Raw genomic sequence first — 21,828 nt, 5'->3', positions numbered from 1 at the left:
AACTTTATTAAGTTTATGCTAATGGTCAGTTCATTTGTTTATTATATATTAGCAATGACGATGCCTTGGTTCGCTAGCATTTAGTTAAGTAAGCCAAGTAACGTTAAGGTTAGCGAGTGTTCAGTTTATTTGAAAATAATCTAATACTAACTGATACAGTATCTGCATGTATAGCTTTATATTAAAAACTAATTCAGTAACTTGATTTAATGTACCAGTGCTGTAGTAATGTTAATGTTACTCAAGGCCGTTCTTGTTTTCGAGACCACTTAAGTTAACGAAAACGTTACTTGGTCTTGTCTGAAATCGACTTTATTTTGGGCTAATGTTAACGTTAAATAACGTTAATGTCTCAAACCTCTCAGACGTAAATTAGAGGACTCATGTTTGAATTCTCACAGAATCACAATTGAATTCCTATCTTGCTGCTCAGTCAGAATCTTATTCACCTGGAGTCCCAGTCTCTGTCACAATAATCCTATATGTGATGTTTTAGGCCTATTGGCATCCCTAGCAAGCATGACTTAAAAAAAAGTTAGGCATCAATAAGTATCTCCTATCTGATAAACTTTAGCCTCTTAATAATCTTGCTGAGTCTGTCACCTCGAGAACTGTCGCAGACATACTTCCTCTGACACTGTGACAGTTACGGCATCATTGCCCAATCCTTCCTTCCGTGGAGCTTGGCAGTGAAAGTAGACTTTGTGGAGTCCTGGTACTTGAGGCCCTGGATGCTGCTGCTGCAGGGGCGCAGTAAGGCTGAGTAAGCCTGAGAAATCACATGGCTTTGGCCCTGCTGCAGCGTGGGATGGCTCATTGAGTCTCCAGGTATGGAGCTCAGAGTGAGGAATGACTGCAGTCTCTCACAGCTGGCCAGTTTTGCGCTTGCTTTCTCACCCTTGCTACCCCCACACACACAGCTTCTTTGCTCCTGGGAAATGACCCCTTCTCTCTCTCACTCACCTGTCCTGTCACCTCTCTAAATCACTCAAATGTAGTCATTTTTGCACAATCATGCATATGTGAAAGCATCAAAGTGTGCCCATATCTCAACCCCCACATTTGAAAATGTTTCACTTATGTGTCAGTGAACGTGTGTGTTTTGCATGTCCCAGCGGCTGGCTGGTTGGCTGCCTGTGTTTGCAAGGTGTGAGCTGACCTCGGGATCAAAAGCAGCAGAGGAACTGCATGACAGATGGCATGTTTGAGAGAGGGATTTTAGGGGCTCGGCAACTGAGATTTGACACCAAAGCAAGGGCTTGGCCTGCTGTTAGCATCTCCCCTCCTTCCATCACTGTATACAGATACAGATAACATGCACACAAGCCATTACAGATGCTTGAAAAGCCATAAATAGACATGCCAGGGAATATTCTTAAATAAGTATTTTGTCCCCTCTGGTATGGCTTTTTTCTGTACAGATAAAAGTTGGCCTTCAGTTTCTTTCACTTTGACATTACTTTGAAAATAGTATTTGGTCTCTGCACTTAGTAGACTACAAAGAATATAAACCCCCATTTCTTCAAAAAACTGAGAGATAAAACGCACACGCACGCACACACACACATACACACACACAAATACATCCTGCTGAGATCTTATACGACCAGGTGAAACATAGGCTCCTTCTGAAACTGAATTTTTTGTGGTTGCCTGGCAACTTGAGTTCGCTTGACATCAAAACAGGAATGCTGAGCAACAATGGTGGCCACACACATTCACAAACACGCCAGAGGAGACTTGAGAGTCATTTTGATTCATTCTGTCTCAGGCCTCCCATCATGAATTAATGTACTCAAAAGCATCCATCATTGAGTCTGATGGCTCATTCAGAGACACCGCGTTATTTTTTACTGATGAAACCTCCTCTCTCGGTGCAACTCAGGCAGCTAAAGCCTCACTCTGAAGCTTAGCTGGAACTCTGTGGGATACACTTTATTGCACGGCAGAGAGCAAACCATGCAGAGTAAAAGAGACTCTGCAATTCTTGAAGCAAAGAGAAAGTTCTGGAGGTCACAGCACTTTCAGTGGATGAAAGAAGGCTATATATGATGATTTTCTAACTAACATTTGAGAACTTATTGTTTTGTCAAGCACTGTCAAGGCCTTTGGCGTGCCATACCTTCATCCAATCTGTTCTAATATTTTAAGAAAACTCCCTTTGCGACTCCCTGTGCAGCAAGAGAAAGGAAAAGGTTACCCACGCAATTCCCAGAGTTGCATGGACGCCACTTGAAATGTAAATCTCAGCTTTACTTCCCCTCGTGGGTAGCAACATTTTTATGAAAATTACCTGATTTGAATATAGATGTGGGTATACAGGAGCTGGGGCATTCACAGAAGCACGTTCATGTTGAATGAAGAGGCGTATTAACAGGCTGTTGTTGACTCCGCTATGCGTCTGTCAAAAAGACAGACACACACTTGCTGTCATAGCCCTAAAGCTGTGTACGACACTATTTGGGCTTTTGGAGCTTGATAGAGGCTGCCTTCATTCACCGGAGGATTAATAGGTAATTGAACTGGGGGTGTCTATTAAAATACACAAAGGCACATAAAAACAGCGCTGTCACTCTCTATCTGGCTCCCCCCCAACACACACACACACACACACACAAATGCACACATGCACGCATGCACACACTCATATCTGACATGACATACATTTACTTTCTAAAAACGATCATTTTTCTCTCTCTACTGCTCATTTTCTCTGTTAAAATATGTTTTGTGCTTTGTGTAGCTTCAACACTTCATCACAGCATTAGACAGCTGGGCCCCAGTGATTACAGATAGGCCTATGTATGATGGGGTTCGTTCCCCATCCTTGAAAAGGGATCCTAACCAGTTTTGTCACAGAGAGCGAGGATTTGCAGGTGAAAAGACTCTAAACTGAAAGTTTTTGGCTGTCTATAACAAGGTTTATACGTCCAAATGTAATGTAAAACTCCCAGATTCACATCAAGGGGAGAGTGCTTTTCTAAAACTGATGTTGACCTCTGACCTCCCTGGAAGAGACAAACCACAGTGGAATTTAACTGCTGGAATCAATAGAGAACCATATTGAGGTAAATATGTAAAAATAGCTCAAACTGTGCAAAAACTTAGTCAACCCACTTGTAGCTCGCGCGGTTTGTGGGCTGTATTCCTCTCCTCCACCTGCAGAACAGCTGTGCGCCGCTGCCACGTTTCTCCTCGGTGCTGGAGAGGACGCGCGAAGTGGTTGCGCACTCCTCAGCCATCCGAAACCCTACTCGTGAGATGCGCAGCTGTGACTGAGAGCAGCATTGGACGCATTTCCCACCTCCGATCCGCTTGGCTTTTTTGTGTGCACAAGATCTCACTGTTTTTACTTGAAGGACAGTTTTGTTTTGCGCCGTTGCTTTTTGGCACTCGCGCCCCCCACCCCCCTCAAGAGCGGAGGCATATTGTCTGTGGCGCAGCGCGACAGTGCGGTGTCCGATTACAAACCACCGAGGAGCCATCGGCAAAGAGCGTTTCTCTGTGGGGCAGAAATAGCACGCAGGACTCCGGAGGGACGAGAGAGAGAGAGAGAGCACAGAGGAATCTCTGCAGAGAAAGGAGTTTTACTGAGCTCGATTTCTGGCAAGAGAGGCAACAGAACGGAGGATATATCATCTTCAGCTCATCTTTATTTTTTGTTTCTCCATACCACTCTTCTCACCGGGACAAGACGCGCAGCTTCGCTCCCTACTAGATGAACGGGAATTGGGCACCTCACTTGGTAAGAAGAAGCGCATTTTATTATAGATTGCATACTATTCAGATATGTTACAGTTTTGTAGACATTGCGTTTCTAAATGCGAGGTATTTGTTTTCGTCCTGAAAATAAAACCATGACTTTTACTGATTGTCATATCGTATTTCACAGTCAAATCACAAGTTCAAATAAGTTAAAGCATGTTGCAGAGTGGGAATATGCCAGAGTCTTACAGCAACCAAAATGAAATAATCGACAAATCCAATACCCTACAATATAAAATACCAGTTTTAGAAGTTTTGCATCTGGATTTGCGATGTCTGACCACTTGGTGGTGCTGGCAGAGTGCAACCATCACCAGTACCCCCGTCATCAGATCTTTATATTTTACAAACTCCTTTCCTTTCTCAATATCTTATGACAATTGATCAGGGTATGGTATTATAACCAATACTCTCAGAAGCACAAGTCTTCTGCATTCACTGCAGCATGTGCAGGAGTACAAGCATGTATATATAATATGACTGCTCATGATTATAAAAAGGGAAATAGTCTAGAAAAGAAGCTCTGCTTTGAGAGCCCAAATGCAAATAGGGGAATGTGTGTGTGTTCAGTTTTTAATTGTGCTAAGATTTTTGCATATACTAATTGTTTTATCAGTTGTCTCTGCTTTTAGATGTGACCTTTAAATAGTTTGTACTGCTTTGTGTAGTTTAGTCTTTGCGTTTGGTAAAATGATGTCACTGTCACCAAGGAGATGAACAGAATGTATGCCCTTCATGAGACAATGCTGATTGTGTCCACTTGTATTTGTATATGCTTGTATTTCACATTTAATGAAAATGAAAATGAAATGTGCTATAAGTTTCTTTAATTCTGCACATCCCTTTGTTGAGGAGGTCAGACCTTCCAGTCATACACCTTCCACCTCAAACATTCAGCTTCCTGCACAATAGAGCTAGAGCCGAGTCCTTGAAGGTTTTTACGGTTTTGTAAAACTATCAAACAAGTTTAAACACTTCATTTGAACTTTCGTTTTATTCCCAACGAAACCAAGCATTTCTCTTCCACAAAAGCCATCATCAAACTGCATCCAGTGTACTATTTGTCTGTGAGCAGGGTAGATTAGACAAGGTAAATATACAATAGTAGAAGCTGTGTTTGTGCTATAGGTAAAAAATGTGATTGGTGTTGGGAAGGAGATAATGTATGTGGTTTGTGTACTCCTCAGTTAGCCTGCGGCTGTGTCCTTGGCTCTTACCAGCCCTGCAGCAGATTTAGTTAAATGCTAATCTCCAGCCATGATCGTGCTGATTGGTGTACGATTAACCGGACATAATTGTTAACTAAGCCACTTGTTCATAGGGGTGTGTGCGATATTTTCCGTGGCAATACTCTATCGATACACAGACAGCAAGTATTGATCTTTTATTATATATGTGTTTGTCAGTTTGTCTGCTTGACAATCCCATTTTGCAGCAATAAAATTGAGATGAACAAACAGAGAAATTAATCTTTTTAGATAAAGCAGATGTTGACAAAGTTTCCTTTTGGGGACATCATTTGAAATTGGGAAAAATTTGAAGTTGGAAAAAAGGTAATAAATTGCAATATATTGCAATATGTTTAAAATCGCAATAATATTGTATTGTGACATACAGTAAGTATCGTGATGATATCGTATCATGAGTCCTCTGGTGATTCCCACCCCTACTTATTCACCACTGTTTTTTTTTAAGCCTGAGGCGAGCACCTTTTTAGAGAACATGCAAATTTCTTACTCAGATGTTGTGTCCAGAGTATAAAGCACCCGAGCAGTATTTTCCATTTCATTGGAATTCATACGGCTCTGTAGCTGTTTAGGTCGTGCTACCTTTCAGGGACTTGAAAGTTGCAGTTCTGATAAACACAGTCAGCTTCCTCTGATCTTATGGCCTCAGACCCATGAGGATGCTGTGGCTCATCCATCCTGTCGCACTGTGCTTACCAATGGAAAAAAACAGATGGTAGAATTACTTTGGACTCACAGCGTCCAGGCCTTTATTAGACGTCAGATGTTAAAATCCCCTAGAAGAAGAGAGGAAAAAGAGGTGAAAAAGAAATACAAAATGAGAGGGATGAAAATGCTGAATCAAGGAATCATGTGACATGATGCCTTTTGGCAAAAGTTGCCAGTTTATATTGCAACTGAAGTGCAAGAGAAACACTGCAAGGAGCAAAAACAACATTGGAGTTGCAACGAATGGGCGAGTATCTATTTCTGCAACTACTTTGATATTTTTAAGAGCAAAAATGACAAACATTGTCTGGTTGTAGTTTCTCAGATGTGAATATTTGCTGGTTTACTATTCCTTTAATAGTAGTACATTTAATATATTTGGACTGTTGGTTGGATAAAACAAGAAAACTTAATATGTCAACTTGGGCTTTGGGAAACTGTGATGTGTGTTTTCTGACACTTTGCAGACCAGAATGAATTGGTTAATTGAGAAAATAATTGGCATATTAATTGCTAATGGAAATAATTGTTAGTTGCAGCCCTGCACCCGTTCAACATTAACACTTACACTCCTGAGTCATAACAAAGATGAGCAGCAGATGCAGATGAGCCCACAGTAATGTAAACCAGCCACACATTCCAGCACCTAGTGAAAAGCAGCATATGATTAGCGTGATTGATATTTGCACTGTGTTGGGAATTTGCCCGAGCACTGACACAGAACACCAGCACAAACACAGCAATTAGTCCCAGGCAGGAGGGTTTCATGATGAAAATGACCCCGGTGGCCTCAGCGGGTTGTGTGGTCGCCATGGAAACCAATTGAATGACAAGCCCATTGTCGTCGACCTTTGTGATTCGGCGTCCCCTCGGGGTCGAGCTCTGTTGGGAGTGAAAGTGAAAGGCATTATCATGCACGTGTAAACCAAACAGCCATTACCCTCTGGCCCCTCGGTGCTCTTTAAGGCCCTTTGGTTACTTATTCATCTGACACCAGCAAGATGGGGCTTTGAGATAGTTTGTCCCTGTACACATACTCTCAAAGGATTTGACTTTATTGGCTGTGAATTGCATGGAAGCCCAGATTGTACATATTCTCCTCAGTGGATGATTTATTGCTCTTATACAAGTAAACTTGGGGACTCAAACAATTGCTGAAGTGCTTTGCTGTTCTTCCCTGCTGTGCTTGCTTTGTCCTCTCACCACAACAAGCTATTTATACATCACAACCACTTTGCCATTATCTCATTCCTCCCTTGTTCTTGCTGCCACTTCTGATTTCAAGACTGTAGCTCCGGAGAATCATGCCACATGTGGGAAGATGCTGATTCCAAATATTTAGGCACTTTTTTTAGTGGGATTTTGTGCTTATTTGTGCCAGTAGCATATTGAGATACATGTCTGACCTATTCCTACATAACAGGTAAAGTTGCCAGGGTGTAAGTAAAAAGCTTTTCTTTTCTTTTCTAGCGTTCTCAAGTTATTTAGTGAGATGGCACAATGTTGCTATGCCTACTCCCAAGGTTTCCTGCAGGGGACTTGAGTGCCCCGTCAGTCACAAAAGAACTGAAAATGTTGGCAAAATTAAAGTTTATCATCCACGGCACTTCTGTTCTTTAAAGGCCAAAGTGTCACGACAGTTTCTATAGAGATCGTGACGAAGTTATCAAGTGGTATTCAAAATGCAACCCCATAGAATCTGTTCTTTATCCTCACAAAAGTCTGCACGATGAAGTGGAGTTACATCTCTTTCCATCAAGGTCAGCTCTGAAAGCTTTGTTGCTTGCCTGGCGGCATTATTTTCAAACTCTCATTGTGACTTTATTTTCTGCGAGGAATATTAATACTGTAATGCTACACAGCTGGTGACTGAAGTAAGTTAAATTGAAAACACAGCATAAAAACAAGTGATAAAAAGTGGACGTGTGTAGAAATACACACAAACACACACACACACACACACACACACACACACACACACACACACACACACACACACACAGCAGTTCTCTGATGGGACATATTCTTGTAAAACAGACAGAGGAAGCTGTGATAATTTCACACATGCATGCTAAACAGCAGAAGCAGCACAGGGGCAGGTGTAGGAAATAATTTGAGTTCATGGTACGGCAGGGAAGCACAGGCAAGCGATATTGTGATCCTGGATGCACCATTATCTCTGCTGCTTGGATCCAAGAATGAATGTCTGTGGTTTGAGTAAAACATCCAGTTTCATGTCCGCCCGTCTAAGGGAATTAGCACCGCCGAAGCAGCCTTCACTCACCAGCGCTGTTACACTACATTAGCTCTGTTCCTCTCTCCGCTACAACCTCAAAAACCCCAGTCAAATAGCAAAGGAATCTGTCTTTAACCACCAGTACAGGAAGAAGAGGGAGACTCTATTTGGGTCACGATTAAATAATCCCCAAAGCCTCTTTTTCACTCGGGATCAAGCCAAGAGGATGTTTGAAAGGTTAAACAGAGATCCAAACTTCTGTGACAACAGGAGAAGCGATTATTGCAAACTTATTTAAGTTTGGAGTTTGTTGTACTACTGAGGCAAAAGAGAGAGCAGTCGAGGGGAGGAGAAGAAGGCGGGAGAGAGTGTGAGAAGGTTTAATGAGTTGGGGGGACATGAGAGCTTGAGGAAGAGAGAGTGAAGAGGCTTTGCTGGTCTTTGTTTATTGACTGCGCCACAGGGCCATTTTAAGGGTGATATGAGTCATGAGTTGTCACCAAACACACACGGAGAGAAACACACACTTTTCCCCTCTCTGGGCCGTCAACCTAGCTGTATTTTTCTAAAAGATGTATGACTTTGAAGCATGAATGAGAGGATCATTTGATAGCGGGTGCTCAGCTCGTATATTTCTCTTTCATAGGATCTGCTTCTTCTTTCAGGCTGCAGCTTGCACCTCTGAGGTGAGAGCAAAAGTGGACTGCCTCCTGCGAGACTTTGACACTCAACGCTATGTATAGTCACAGCTAAATTAGCAGCCTGCACCTATTACTAAAGCAGGTGCACGGGTATGTGCTGTCTGTATGTTTATTTGTGTGTTGTGCGAAGTTGTGTTTGCCATATTTTTTTCTATCTCAGCAGGAGGTAATGTGGCTGAATTCTTTCCTGGGTTTGAGTTTTTTTTACCCCTCTTGGGACGCGCATCGCAGCGTCTTATCTTTATAGAGCATATCATTATCCGATAAGAAGCTCTTTTGATGTGATGTGTTTAGAACTCTCAGAGCTTCAGCTATCGCACCACCGCAAACAGCCAGAGAAGTTCTAATTTGATCAATGAGAGGATATAAATGCATCAAATCCTTTAATCTTCTGCAAATGAAAACATTTATCTCTACTTTGAAATCATTACGAAGGGCTAATCAGAGCAGTATCCTCGAAAGAAATATTTGAGTTGAAAAAGGATGCTCTCCTCCGCAGATGGGTGAGAAAGCGAAATTTCAGAGCGTGCTATATTCTTTTCATCCGACCTTATATGAAAGTTTGTGATAACATCTAAAAGATAACTGCTTGTAGTTCGGCCACGCAGAACAAATGGGAGCAGAAGAGAGATGCAGAGGGAGATTAGAGGGGAGATATAAAGAGTAGAAGGGAGATAAAGGTGAAAAGATAAGAACTTAAGTTTCCCAGACAAAGAGGGGCAGCGCCTTCTTTTTGAATGAGAAAAGAAAAGGCAAAAGAAAAAAGGAAGCGGAATTATGTAGAGATAAAAGGCCAATACGAGGATTGGCGAGCAGACAGGTAGGACGAGCGTGTTTGAGGGAAATTGTTAAATATACAAGAAGGAGTTCCTCTCGAGAGGCAGCGGCCCCCAGATGCATCTGTCTGCTGGATTCATCTGTCAGTGCCAGAGGTCCTTAGAGAGGGACAGACGGAGGGACAGGTAATCGGGATGGGACAAGACAATAGTGAGAATGGTGGGAAGGGGCAGCAAGAGAAGGGAAAGACATGAGAGAAGAAGAAAAGAGAAAAACAAGATGAAGGAAGAGAAAAGTTCCAGTGGGGATGAAGGGGGCATGTCTCCCCCACTTTCTGTTCACTAAAACCAAGCAATGTTCTCTTAATGTCAACACTCTAAAAGTCATACGTTGTTGCCACCAGTGTCCAAAAATGTCAATATGCTAACCTGAATCGCTTTCAATTATTACCTAGCAATTTCAGCGAATATTTAGGCTTTTTTTGCCCTGGGTTTGACCTCTCAGGCTACATACAGTGGTTGAAAGTAACTGATTATGTGTATGATACTCCTAACCAAATAATAATTTCATGACTTTTATCCTATAGGCTTATATATATATATATATATATATATATATATATATATATATATATATATATATATATATATATCTGTATTCCAATATCTCACAGGAGTCATAGTATACTTAGCTGATAATACTTTTGTACCTTTACTTAAGGAGGATTTTGAATTTGAATTTTGTTTCATTGAATATTTAGGCTTTTTTGCCCTGGGTTTGACCTCTCAGGCTACATACAGTGGTTGAAAGTAACTGATTATATGTGTACGATACTCCTAATCAAATAATAATCTCATGACTTTTAGCCCAATATATATATATATATATATAATTTTCTTCTTAAAAGTTGCTACAATTAAACATCAATCAAAAAGAGCAAAGTATCAAGGCTCTTACAAGGAACCTAAACGTGACTTTAAGCAGGGTTACTGCATTAATAAAGCAGCGATCTACATAGTAATCCATTAAAGGACTTCATTGTGTGGCTGAAACCAAACATATACACCCTCAAAGTAGAGCAAAGAAAGTGAGAAACAGGTTAAAAAAAACACAGTCGCGTGGTCTCTCCTTCACACACACACCTACTGTATTGTTTTCCAAAAACACAGCACACACTCCAGACAGGAGACTCTCATGAGTCATTCCCTTTACTCGTCTGTGTAGAGCACAAATGGGGATGTGCAGTCTACCCCGTTACATAGAAACAATGCCGCCTCAGTTCTGGAGGGGAAACCACACAGAGGATGTGTGGTCTCATCTAAACCACCAGCAGTGAATAGCAGACCACTTATTATTCCCCCTGAATAACATCTCATTCTTCCTAGAATAAACCATCAGGAAAAATGAGCCCTCAGTCTGAAACCTGGCTGGCGTTCTGCCAGCAGTGAACACCTTATTTTGGTGATTGCCCATGTTGCTTACAGTAAGCTAAGCAGACTTGACTTTGACTTTTTAAGCTCTTTGCACGAGAGAAAGTGGTCATTTAGAGTTGAAAACTATTGTACACAAGTGGGAGTTTCAAGAGATATTTTTTCTATGGAACATTAAGTCTTTTAAAACTCCAGCCAGGCACTGAGCCTCAGCGATAAGGATATTAGTTGCTGTAGAAGACAATGGAGTAATTCTAGAGGTATTGCTAGGAGTGTGCTTTTTTCATACAAAGTTTTGGTTGGCCAATATAGTGTTCTGATTATGCTGTTCATGAAACAAGAGAATGTTTCTATTCTCCTTCTCTGGCTCTATTGTGTTCCCCCAAAAAGTGCATTCACAGGTTGTACTGACTCTCTTCTTCTGCACTGTTGGGACTTAAGTGGATTGTTTAAAGATTCTCTGGGATGAGAATGTGTTTTTTTCTCCTTCTTCTGTCTGGCATAGAAAAGAGAAGACTAATACAAACAGCAAAGCGCCTAAAAACACACATCCCCAGTGTACACATGCGTTAAGGTGGCATGCTGTTGTGTTACTTTGACAGAAGAGCTGAGCTTTAAAACCTTGCAGCATCATATAATGTATAGATACGGAGGAAGAGGCAGTCAGATAGACAGAAAGATGATATCAATAAATAAATCCCCAAGAATAAGCAAAGCAGAGTGAGTCAAGGCAGAAACAAAAATATCCCTGTGTACAAATATGATATAAATATAGTTCTGCGTTTATTTCACATGCAGCTCTGCTCTCAAGTGCTTGTGTCGGGCCTCCGGATGTCAGCAGGGTGACTCAGAGTGAGTGAAAGAAAAAGGATCCAGTTTCACTTTCTCAGAGATGGGACCTTAACCAGACCTGACCCCCAACCTCACTACTGCCCTTTCATAGAGATACACATTGTAGGTGTGTGAGAAAGGTGCATAGTTTCATGAAAACACACACTCTTTCACTGTCAGAGACTAAAAGAAGAAAAGACAATTGCCTGTTTTTCCTTAATGAGGATAAGCTAATATCAGCTCAGTCAAATAAGTGTAAATGAAGGATCAAATGGGTTTTGTTGCAGGAAACCTTCACAGTTGTTTTGTACTCAAGCTGTTGCAAAACTCTTAACAGGCGCAGCGAGGGAGGAACTCCTACACGGAGGATACATTTCCTCTGGACTTGCACTACCACAACACTTTGTTGCAGTGCTCTTGTTGTCATTAAAAATAGACCTCTGTCCTTCCGAAGTAAGGGCCCCGTAGCATCCTGATCTATTTTGTGCTCCACGCTGATCCCCAAAGGCTTTCTGGGTAGAAAAGTACTCCCTGCTCTGCAGCAGTTAAGGGCAAAAGGGGATTCTTTCCTGCAGGGTGGACGTCTTTTTATTGACTTTAGAAAAGCACACAAGCAGGAGTTATATCTCACACAAACTGTTGCTAGATACCATCAAGCAGCTGACACTCAGGAGGTAATTGTGCGAGTAAAGAGAGTTGATTTTTTCCCCCACTCCTTTTAATGCCACTGCTGGTGTTACAAAAAACCTGAAATGTGAAATGTGTAGCTGGATATCTACAAACCATTCTGAGTCGTTTTTAGAGAACAGCGGATGTTTTTACTTCTTTCCCTCAACCCCATTACAGCTCACACCCACCTTCTTCCTTTGCGCTGAATACCATAATATTAACTCAATACTTATTCACGGCCAGAGGGAAATAATCTTTTCGCTCGTCCTCCCTTTTGATATGAGAAGGTCAGAGTGCAGGGGCATCTGGATCTCAGAGGGATGCAGTAACTTACTCAAGGGCACTAAAAGCCCTCGTGTTCAGCTTCATGGCCAGTGTTGTATCTTAAAAGGCATCACACAACAGTGGTTTCTGCTTCCTGGAACCATTTCAGTCCCACAGGCGGTGGCAAGTCACCCTGCACACAATGAGACTTGATGTAACCTGTCATTGTCCTCAGCAGAGCTCAACACCCACGCTGTCTCCCCCTCTCCCGCCTCTGGGCCCCATATATCATAATTAATACTTTCTCATTGCAAATATGTTTCTTCTTGGCTTGGCTTCATCTTAAAAAGAGTTTCTTTTTGTAATTGCGTATGAGCAGACGTGTGTGATTTCGCACCCTCTCAGATATCAATTCAATTCATCAGTTCTAGCTGAAGCAATTATAGTAATTGTCAGGTTACAGTCACACTGTAAATCACACTTTTGTTTCTGCCTCAGCTACCTAGACTATAATTTAGCCGCACATCTGATTCAGTGTGTGGTCCCACACATTCTGCCACTCAAAATGACCTGTTCCTCTCCTTTCTTCTCTCGCTCTTCTGTTTCTAACACACATTTGCCACTCTCCGTATACACAAGAATGCAACTTGACGGATTGATTAATGCAGATATCCAGCTGTATCCCTTGAGAACAGAAAGCTTTCACACATAGAAGTTACAGCTTTCTACAATTGCAGAAAGATAAACGCTCTCGCAGCAAAGAATACATTTTATAGATGGACATACATTGACCGTGCAGTAATAAAAGATTGACAAAGTAAAAGATGGACGTGCATGGAGAGTTGGGAGGTTAAGAAGTAACATAGATAGAGTTGAACACACCTGGAGGCCACATGTGGATTACCCCGCCGGCCCGCCCCCATCAGCATCCCGCCTTGGAAAACTCCATTGTCATCATTACAGCAAAGGGTGGAGGGGATCATTAAGTCATTATTTATGTGCTTTCTGCTGTTTTATCACCTCCAGACACAGTCTCACAATGCAGACACCCACACTCACAGCCCCAGAACAATAACATAATTGTATGAGGCAGCCAGGGGGTCCCGTCTAATAGAAAAAGTGCAGACATTAACAGTCTGGGCCAGCTGTAGAGATGATCATCACAACTTTATTTTCCCTGTTAAGCTCATTTACACCTAGTGCTGTTTATGTTTATTTACACGCTGCTCCCACAATGAACCTCCACTTCTAGATTTTCTTCGGTTTGAGGCATGATGTAGCAGAGGGGACGTTTTTACAGGCAATTTCCCCTTTTCACAATAGCAGTAGTTTGCTTGATGAGCCCAGAAAAAAAGAAAGAAAAATAAAACACACACAAACAGAGCACTTCTCACCCAATATTGGCTTCTTCCCCCGCCACATTTTCCTGCATGTAAAAGCGGCGAGGTTGTTATAGATATTTTTATGTGAACTGGTTTATTTCAGTCTGCCTTTCCTTGACGGGGGGGAGGGCGACTTATAATCAATTTTCACCCGTTCTGTCAACATGTCACACTGTGATGGACGATTACAGTCAGTTTACATAAAACAAAACCACAAAAAAAGCCTGGTGTGTTGGTAAAAAAACTGAGACAAATGTGGGGTAGAGGCGGGCTAAAAAAAAGAATTGGAACAGAATTGGATGTTAAACAGAGCTGCACTGTGTTGTACCTGGAGCTGTGGCTCCTGTGAAAGGCTATGTAGAGTCAGCTCTCTGGACACCGCAGTCCCAGATACTCCCCCGGTGTTTCCTTTCCCTTTAGTTTAAAAAGGGGGGAGGGGGGGGGGGGAATGTTGCTTTTCCAGCTGTGCCTGACCACCTCACCCCGTGTCTGTTCCCCTGTTGTTTTCATGTCTTGATTCAATTACCTCTGTGGGACCACTCTCCTGACATATGACATACACACAGCGGGCTGGAGATGTGAGGAATTGCAGTTTTAATGGCATGTGTTATTCATGGAGATCCTAGGAACTCTTCATAGCAAAGCCACACGTTCCAACCTCCTTTTCCTGAAGTGCCTCTGAACTCCTGAGTCCTTTTCTTTCTTTCCATCTAAACTCATCTTCTATTAATCCCCTCCATTCTCCTCCTCACTCATCGCTTCTTTTGTTCCCGCCTAACCTCTTTTACACCCCTCTTCTCTTCCCTCCAACCCTTCTCTATACAAGCCCGTCCCTTAATTTCATCCCATCCAACTTCTTTCTCTTCATCCTCTATTGCATCTCCTTCATCCTTTGTTCCTCTATTCCTCTCATTATTACCAGTCTCTCTAAAGTAACCCTACGCGACTTTCTCGCCTCCTCTTCCTCTCGTCTTTTCACCTTTCTTCCCGTTTTTGAAGAGAGGGTCAGTGGGAGCCATTATTGGTCTTCCCAGACAACCAAACAGCCTGTAAAAATTCACTGGCAGAAATACATTTGCTCACATGCATGTTCTTATGTGCATTTTTACATGCGCTGCCCTGAACAAAAATAATATACGCAGCAAATATAATATATGCAGGCATCCAGACAAACTCGTCGGAGTGTTCAGCTGGAGTCACAGCACAGTTTTTTAGGTGCCGGCCCGTCATGCATGTGTACATTTAAATTTGTTCTGACTCTGTCCACTGACTGCATGCAGCTGAACAATACAAGTCAGTGTAACCATGTGATAATGCACCTTTGGACTTCTGAGTTATAGTACTACAGACAAACTACTGTAACACAGGATGGAAAAATGTCTTTCCAGATTTTCCAAATTTCCATCAGCTTCTCGTCTGCTTTTATTTTAAAGGTCCCATGACATGGTGCTCTTTGGATGCTTTTATATAGACCTTAGTGGTCCCCTAATACTGGATCTGAAGTCTCTTTCCCGAAATTCGGCCTTGGTGCAGAATTACAGCCACTAGAGCCATTCCCATAATGAGCTTTCCTTAGTATGTGCCATTTCTGTGTCTGTAGCTATTGAGGAGGAGAGAGGGGGGGGGGGGCAAGGTGGGGGGGTGGGGTGTGGCCTTCACCAACTGCCATTTTGCTCGTTTGAAAGCCATGATCTCTCTCTCATGGGTGGGCCAAATTCTCTGGGCAGGCAAATCATAGAAAGGTGAGGTAACCTTGCTCCTTATAACCTCATAAGGAGAAGATTCCAGATCGGCCCATCTGAGCTTTCATTTTCTCAAAGGCAGAGCAGGATACCCAGGGCTCGGTTTACACCTATCACCATTTCTAGCCACTGGGGGACCATAGGCAGGCTGGGGGAACACATATTAATATTAAAAAACCTCATAAAGTGATATTTTCATGCCATGGGACCTTTAATACAAAATATAAACTTTTTACAGGGTACAATTTACAGTATTATATATGAATGTAATCACATGAAGCAGCAGCTCTGTGCTTAGTTCTAAATTGCTGCTAATCTGCAACTCATGTTGACATTGTAAGAGGGATTGTTTTTTAGTTTGATTTAGATGCATACAAAAAGGAATATGCCCCATAAGATGCAAAACAGCTTGATTATAATGACTTTAGTTAGAATGTTGTCGCCATATCATGAAATGAGCTTGAAATTATGTGTATGTCATTGTCTCAATTAGAGAAATAATGTAGTCAAATCCGAATGATTACAAGACATTACTGAGATATCTTCAGACTCGAGCTGTTATCCTTCTGTGGAGAAGCATGTCAACATTTCTGCGAACCTACACAGAGAAGTGTGTTATGGGTAACCGTTGGTCGCAGAGGCTCGCAGAGGAGATGATGTGCACACATTTTCAAAAACTTAACAATTCGCAGTGCGGAACTGCGTGTCAAGCAAGCTGATTAGTTGATTTTTCTTTGTTTGGGCATTCATTGATACATCTGCTGATTATTTCTCTCTGAATTTTGTCCATAAAATGTAAATGTCAGAAAAAGGGAAAAATGCCCATTCGAATTTCCAGGATCCCAAGGTGAAGTCTTTCTATTCCTTATTTTATCTCAGTGTAAAATATATTTAGTTAACCACACATACAAGAAAAGACATGTAAATACCAATAAATAGGATCAGATGAGCAGCTGTTCACACTGTTAAGATTGAACACAAAATAAAAATAAGGAGGCACGGACACAAACTCACTCACAGAGGCACATGCAAGTAAACAAACTGATACAAGTGGGTCAGGCACACTCACACTAACAAAGAGGTATTGTCAGCAGTAATAGGTGCATTTGGGTAGGCAGCTGTGCACACATATTCTGCCCACACATGCTTAAAGGTAGTGAAGAAACCATGCACACACACATACACACACATATACGGCCAGGAACATCTGTTTTTGGCCTACAATCAAGCCCAGATGGACCCCAGGGCTGGCACGTCAACACCAGTAGAGACCACACATTATATACACCCAGTACTCTTTGCGACTGACTCTTGGGGATTAAGAGCGGCGACGGGGTATTAACCAGGACCACAACCTGTAATTGTAATCATAATGACACAGGAAGGTATTTTCATATTAATACATGCAATAATTTCTGGGAAATGTAATAGTTGACCAAAATTAGACAAGCTTGGCGACTTGCGTGGCTCGGGACTGTTTGGTGTTGTAATGTGTGTATGCTGCTTGAATATGCATTGTGAGGACAAGTTCACTTTTTTTCCATCTTTGCAGAAATATGAGGCAGAACCTAAACATAGAAAGTGAATTAATATATTGGAGTTAAAAGTGGTGATATTCAGCTTTGATGTTGAGCCATCAAAGGCTTCATGAAACTCGGTTCAGAGGGGCAGTACTGTATATTTAGCCGTGAGCTTAAATTAGACGTGTCACAGCTATAGACACATGCCATACCCGCTTGTGTGTCTGTTCATCTCAGCGAGGTTGCTGTAACTGTTGCTGCTGATTAGATGTTTTTTTTTTTTTTTTTTTTTTGCTCTGGGGTGGCATTTTGGGTGGGGTTGTGATGGCATATATTTATTGAAAAAAAAAAGATTGTGTGTGTGTATGTCCCTTTGTGTAAGTAACGTGTGTGTTTGTGTCAGCTTGCCCTTGTGCAAGCCTTCATTTCAGTGAAGAGAGGGCACAAAGCACGTGGCCCATACCTGCCTAATCAAGTTAGAGGAGCCTGCAGCAATGAAGGCTCAGAGAGTTAATACTACCTCAAACAGAGACTACACAGTCTCACTTTTATCCCGCAAACCTTGGAGTTCCCCCCACTAAACTCATTAAACACCAACATTAAGCCTGAAGTCGCTCAGTGCGTTTACACACACACACACACACACACACACACACACACACACACACACACACACACACATATATACATATACACACCTGCTCTCCTACTGTTTACCTGCTGACACACGCATTCTTATCAATTATAAACTGTCCACCCCCTCCCAGTGAGGTGAAGGGGTGATTTTTTGATAATTTAATCTTTGTAGTTTTATCTAAAAAAAATTTTTTAAAGCTACACTGCTTCTGTGATATGTGGCAATTTGCAGCTTTATAAGTCTGTTTGATTTGTCCCGACAGAAAGCATTTGTGAGCAAACAGTGCCTCTAATCTCTGTCGCTCTCTCTTTTCTAAAAGAAGTGATGACACATTATCAAAGTGATTTCTATTTGTTACATTGCTCATTTAGGTCAATTAGAGGAAACTTGTTTTGTGTTGTCAGTGTTTCGGGGGGAAACAGTGGCACCGTACCCCAAAGACGTTCAATTAGCTCTCTGACTGTGACGTATATTCACAAATGTTTGTCATATATGGAGTCTTAAAAGGATCTGCTGTTGCTACAAGGCAGTTATGACATGAGCTGAAAGAAGCATTGTTGTTGACTGTCTGCGTATGTGTGTGTGTGTGCATGCTTATATGCAAGCTGTTGTACAATTAAGCATATAATAATATTAGTCACAGGTAGGCACCGTGTGCATGCGTGCGTGCGTGCGTGCATGCGTTTGTCTTTACTTGCACCTGTGACCAATCTTTGCCTACTTTACATTCCCCCTGCCCCTCTGTCCATCTAATGTGGCATGTTGATGATTTACCAGTACACCGGCGGAATGGATTAACTGTGCAGTTCACGCTTTCTGTCTGGAGCTTCTTGCTTTTAAAGGAGGGCAGAGTGTCATTGATCAGAGAAAGAGACAGTGTGGAAACATTATAGTGAGACCTGATTAGTAAGAGTGTAGTGTGACGCGTCAAGGGATCAGCATCAATAATGACAACCGCATCAAATCTGCTTGGGCCTCAGTTTTCTATTTCGCTCAAAAGTTTGATGTCTCCCCCCTGTCGTTGTCTACAAAGTGTGCCAGCTCCTCAAATCCATCACCCCCCACCTCCATGCTGCTATATAAAGGCCCGGACACGACGGACATGGATAATCGGCCGTTGGACAGTCTGGCTAGGCCAGTGACTCAAGTCTGTCCGGTGTGATATGTATAATCGTCGGGGCGGGCACTGCCGGCAGTTGGACTCAAATGACCCATCTGATTGGTAGAGTGCTAACCCGGAAACGGGGAGCGGAATGAATCAAAATCAATTAAACTGACCTTTGTTGATCTGAAATGAAGACAGATTCAGCAACTGCATGGCCTATTTCTCGCTTAAAATGTTTTGAGAAACACGTTTCGTTGAACTATTTTAGTACAATATGAGATCGTATTCTGAACAAGCCACCATGACAGTCTGGCTTTGAATTTCTGGAGAAACAAGACCCACGTGACGCGTTCGTCCAATCAGTTGCCAGTTTTCATTTTTGGGCGACAATACAGATTAGCGCCGCCTGCTGTTATGGAGACGTATTACGTCTCGTCGCTTTGGTGTGTTCCGAGGCATTTTTTTGACCAACTCGGGGGGACTGATCAGTCCAACTGCCTTTTCTGCCGAGGGTCGGTCGTCTGGTCAGTGTTTCTGCAGCTTAAGTGTGTCACATAATAGGAACGTCATGGATTCCTGTGTAAATGCTACAAAGGCAAAGTTTAATTTTACAGTTTAACGCTGATGTTAGTAGTTCACCTTTAGTTTGGTTAACATATGCTGCCGTTTATATATCACCATAAGCCCTTCTTTATATCAGGCCAAACCCCTAATGTAACCAGTGTGTCTTCCTTGGCACTCTGTCAAACTGTGTTCTAATTCACTGCTTCTCTTGACCTTCCAATTGGCATTTACAGGGGAAATCTACCTGCACAAAAGGCTTTGTCACAGTCGTTAATAAGCACATGGTGAAGGACAACCTGACCATTAAGCCTTTGGACCTAAGCATGAAGATAATGGCACCCATTGATGTGGGTAAGATAATGGTGGGGACCATATGTGGTGTGGTCTTCAGCTTTCTACCTTACAGTAGCACAGTTGTTTTGGGGGTTGTTAAAGCTGTCAGCTATCAGCTTCATAACTACATAAATAGTGTGTGTGGTGAATATTCATGCTGCCCTGTGGTGGATGGCATTAAGGTTAATAAGGTATTTTGAACAAAAAGAAAGAAAGAAGAGAAGTGAGCTGAAACCATAAGGCAGTTTGTATTGCATGCTGCAGAGGTTATGCTGAATAAAATGTGTTGTTAGATGTTTTGAAGGCTATCATTAGGGACAGCGTTGAAGCAGACTGTGGAAAAACTCATTACACCGACATCACGATGCAGCTCTGTAATGATGGACATCTATTAGTATTTGTGATTGTTGCCCCTGCTCTTCCTCACTTTTACGGTTTTACCCCTTGGAGATTGTGTTGCGAGATGTGTACGTTGTTGTGCTTCTTCAAAAACAGCCTGGCCTCTCCCACGGGGAAAATACACTGGATTACGCAGAAGGAAATGCAATTACCGCCTCCCAGCAGAATCTTAATCACTGAGGCCTGATGTTAAAAGTTAGCCTCTTTTAATCTGTTGAATTTCAAAGACACAGCACATATCATTTGATTTACTCACTCCGATCTTCAGAGGATGTAAATAAGCTTATTAACCAGACATTTTTAATGTGAGAATCCCACCTCAAGAGGAACTACTGACTTTATTCAAATAGAATCTCTAAAGATACACGAGTGAAATGAATGCATTTACAGTGAATGTGTTTATTTAAAACCTGAAAAATTGTGATGGTGTCGAAAACCTGGAGAGCTGTGTGTGTGTGTGTGTGTGTGTGTGTGTGTGTGTGTGTGTGTGTGTGTGTGCGCGCGCGCACACCTAAACAAACACATGAAACGTCCTCCAACACACCACTTAGAACTAGTTAACTTTAGGTTTAACATATTTCTTATTGTGCAGGTGCTTGCAATATGCCATATCTGTTAGTATGCATAACGTATGCACAGTGTATATAATATACAGTATATGAATACAGAATAAATGTTTCAAGTCCAGTGCCTCCTAATTGTAACACTGACTTATAAACTCTTCTTCTGGATTCCAACTGGGAATAAGATGGCCAATTAAAGCCTTTACCCTTAGGCCCTGCTCCAGTAGAAGTGAGCGGAAAAGAGGAGGTGGAAAAAGATTCACTGAAGTAGTACATTTCACGAGTGAAGTTTTTGCCTTTTCCTGGCCTTAATAGATCTAGAGACGCAAGTTGCCTGGGGCTAAGGTGTGGGTTGGTTCTGAAAGTGGCTTCAAGTCTCAGGCGTCTCTATTTTTGAGGAGGCTAACTGGACTAGTCCATTCAGATCTTGGTGAAACACAATCCTTCAGACTCCTCACTAGCTCATAAACATAGACAGACAGAGAGAGAAAGATAGAGGCGAGGGAGAGCGAGATAGTCCTATATCTGTTTGCTTGGTCTAGCAGAGACACAATCACATGGTGCCTGCAGGCTCCGTCTCAGACTCTGCTCCTCTGTTGTTCCAGTTTACCCTTGGGAGACATGTTCGGGGAGACGGAGACTCAGGCAGACACACACACACACACACACACACACACACACACACACACACACACACACACACACACACACACACACACACACACACACACACACACACACACGCAAACACACAAAGACCACTGCTGCCGTTAACCAAAGCCATCTCTCCCTCTCATTAATGCTATAACTTTCTGCTATTGTGCCTGTCTCTGGTGTTAACGGGACAAATTACCAAGGCCAGGCACTCAACAGACACACACACATGCACACGCCCGGGTAATTAATTGGTTCCAGTGGAGCCAAGAGCTAATTTACTATCCCTCCTGCCACATTT

At 42.2% G+C, this 21,828-nt stretch overlaps 1 protein-coding gene across 2 annotated transcripts in view; it reads left to right on the top strand.

Moving 5' to 3' along the window:
• The first annotated feature begins 3,213 nt into the window (after nucleotides 1–3,213).
• Nucleotides 3,214–21,828, top strand: part of sema5a (sema domain, seven thrombospondin repeats (type 1 and type 1-like), transmembrane domain (TM) and short cytoplasmic domain, (semaphorin) 5A) — a 111,563-nt gene continuing 92,948 nt past the window's right edge. For both annotated transcript variants that reach the window (XM_028569875.1, XM_028569874.1), the window contains exon 1: nucleotides 3,214–3,745. The gene's annotated coding sequence lies outside the window, so the exon portion shown is untranslated. The remainder of the gene's footprint in view (nucleotides 3,746–21,828) is intronic.

This window comes from Perca flavescens, chromosome 22 (assembly GCF_004354835.1).
Source record: "Perca flavescens isolate YP-PL-M2 chromosome 22, PFLA_1.0, whole genome shotgun sequence".
NCBI classification, from domain to species: domain Eukaryota; kingdom Metazoa; phylum Chordata; class Actinopteri; order Perciformes; family Percidae; genus Perca; species Perca flavescens.
This window is presented reverse-complemented; position numbering and strand designations above follow the sequence as displayed.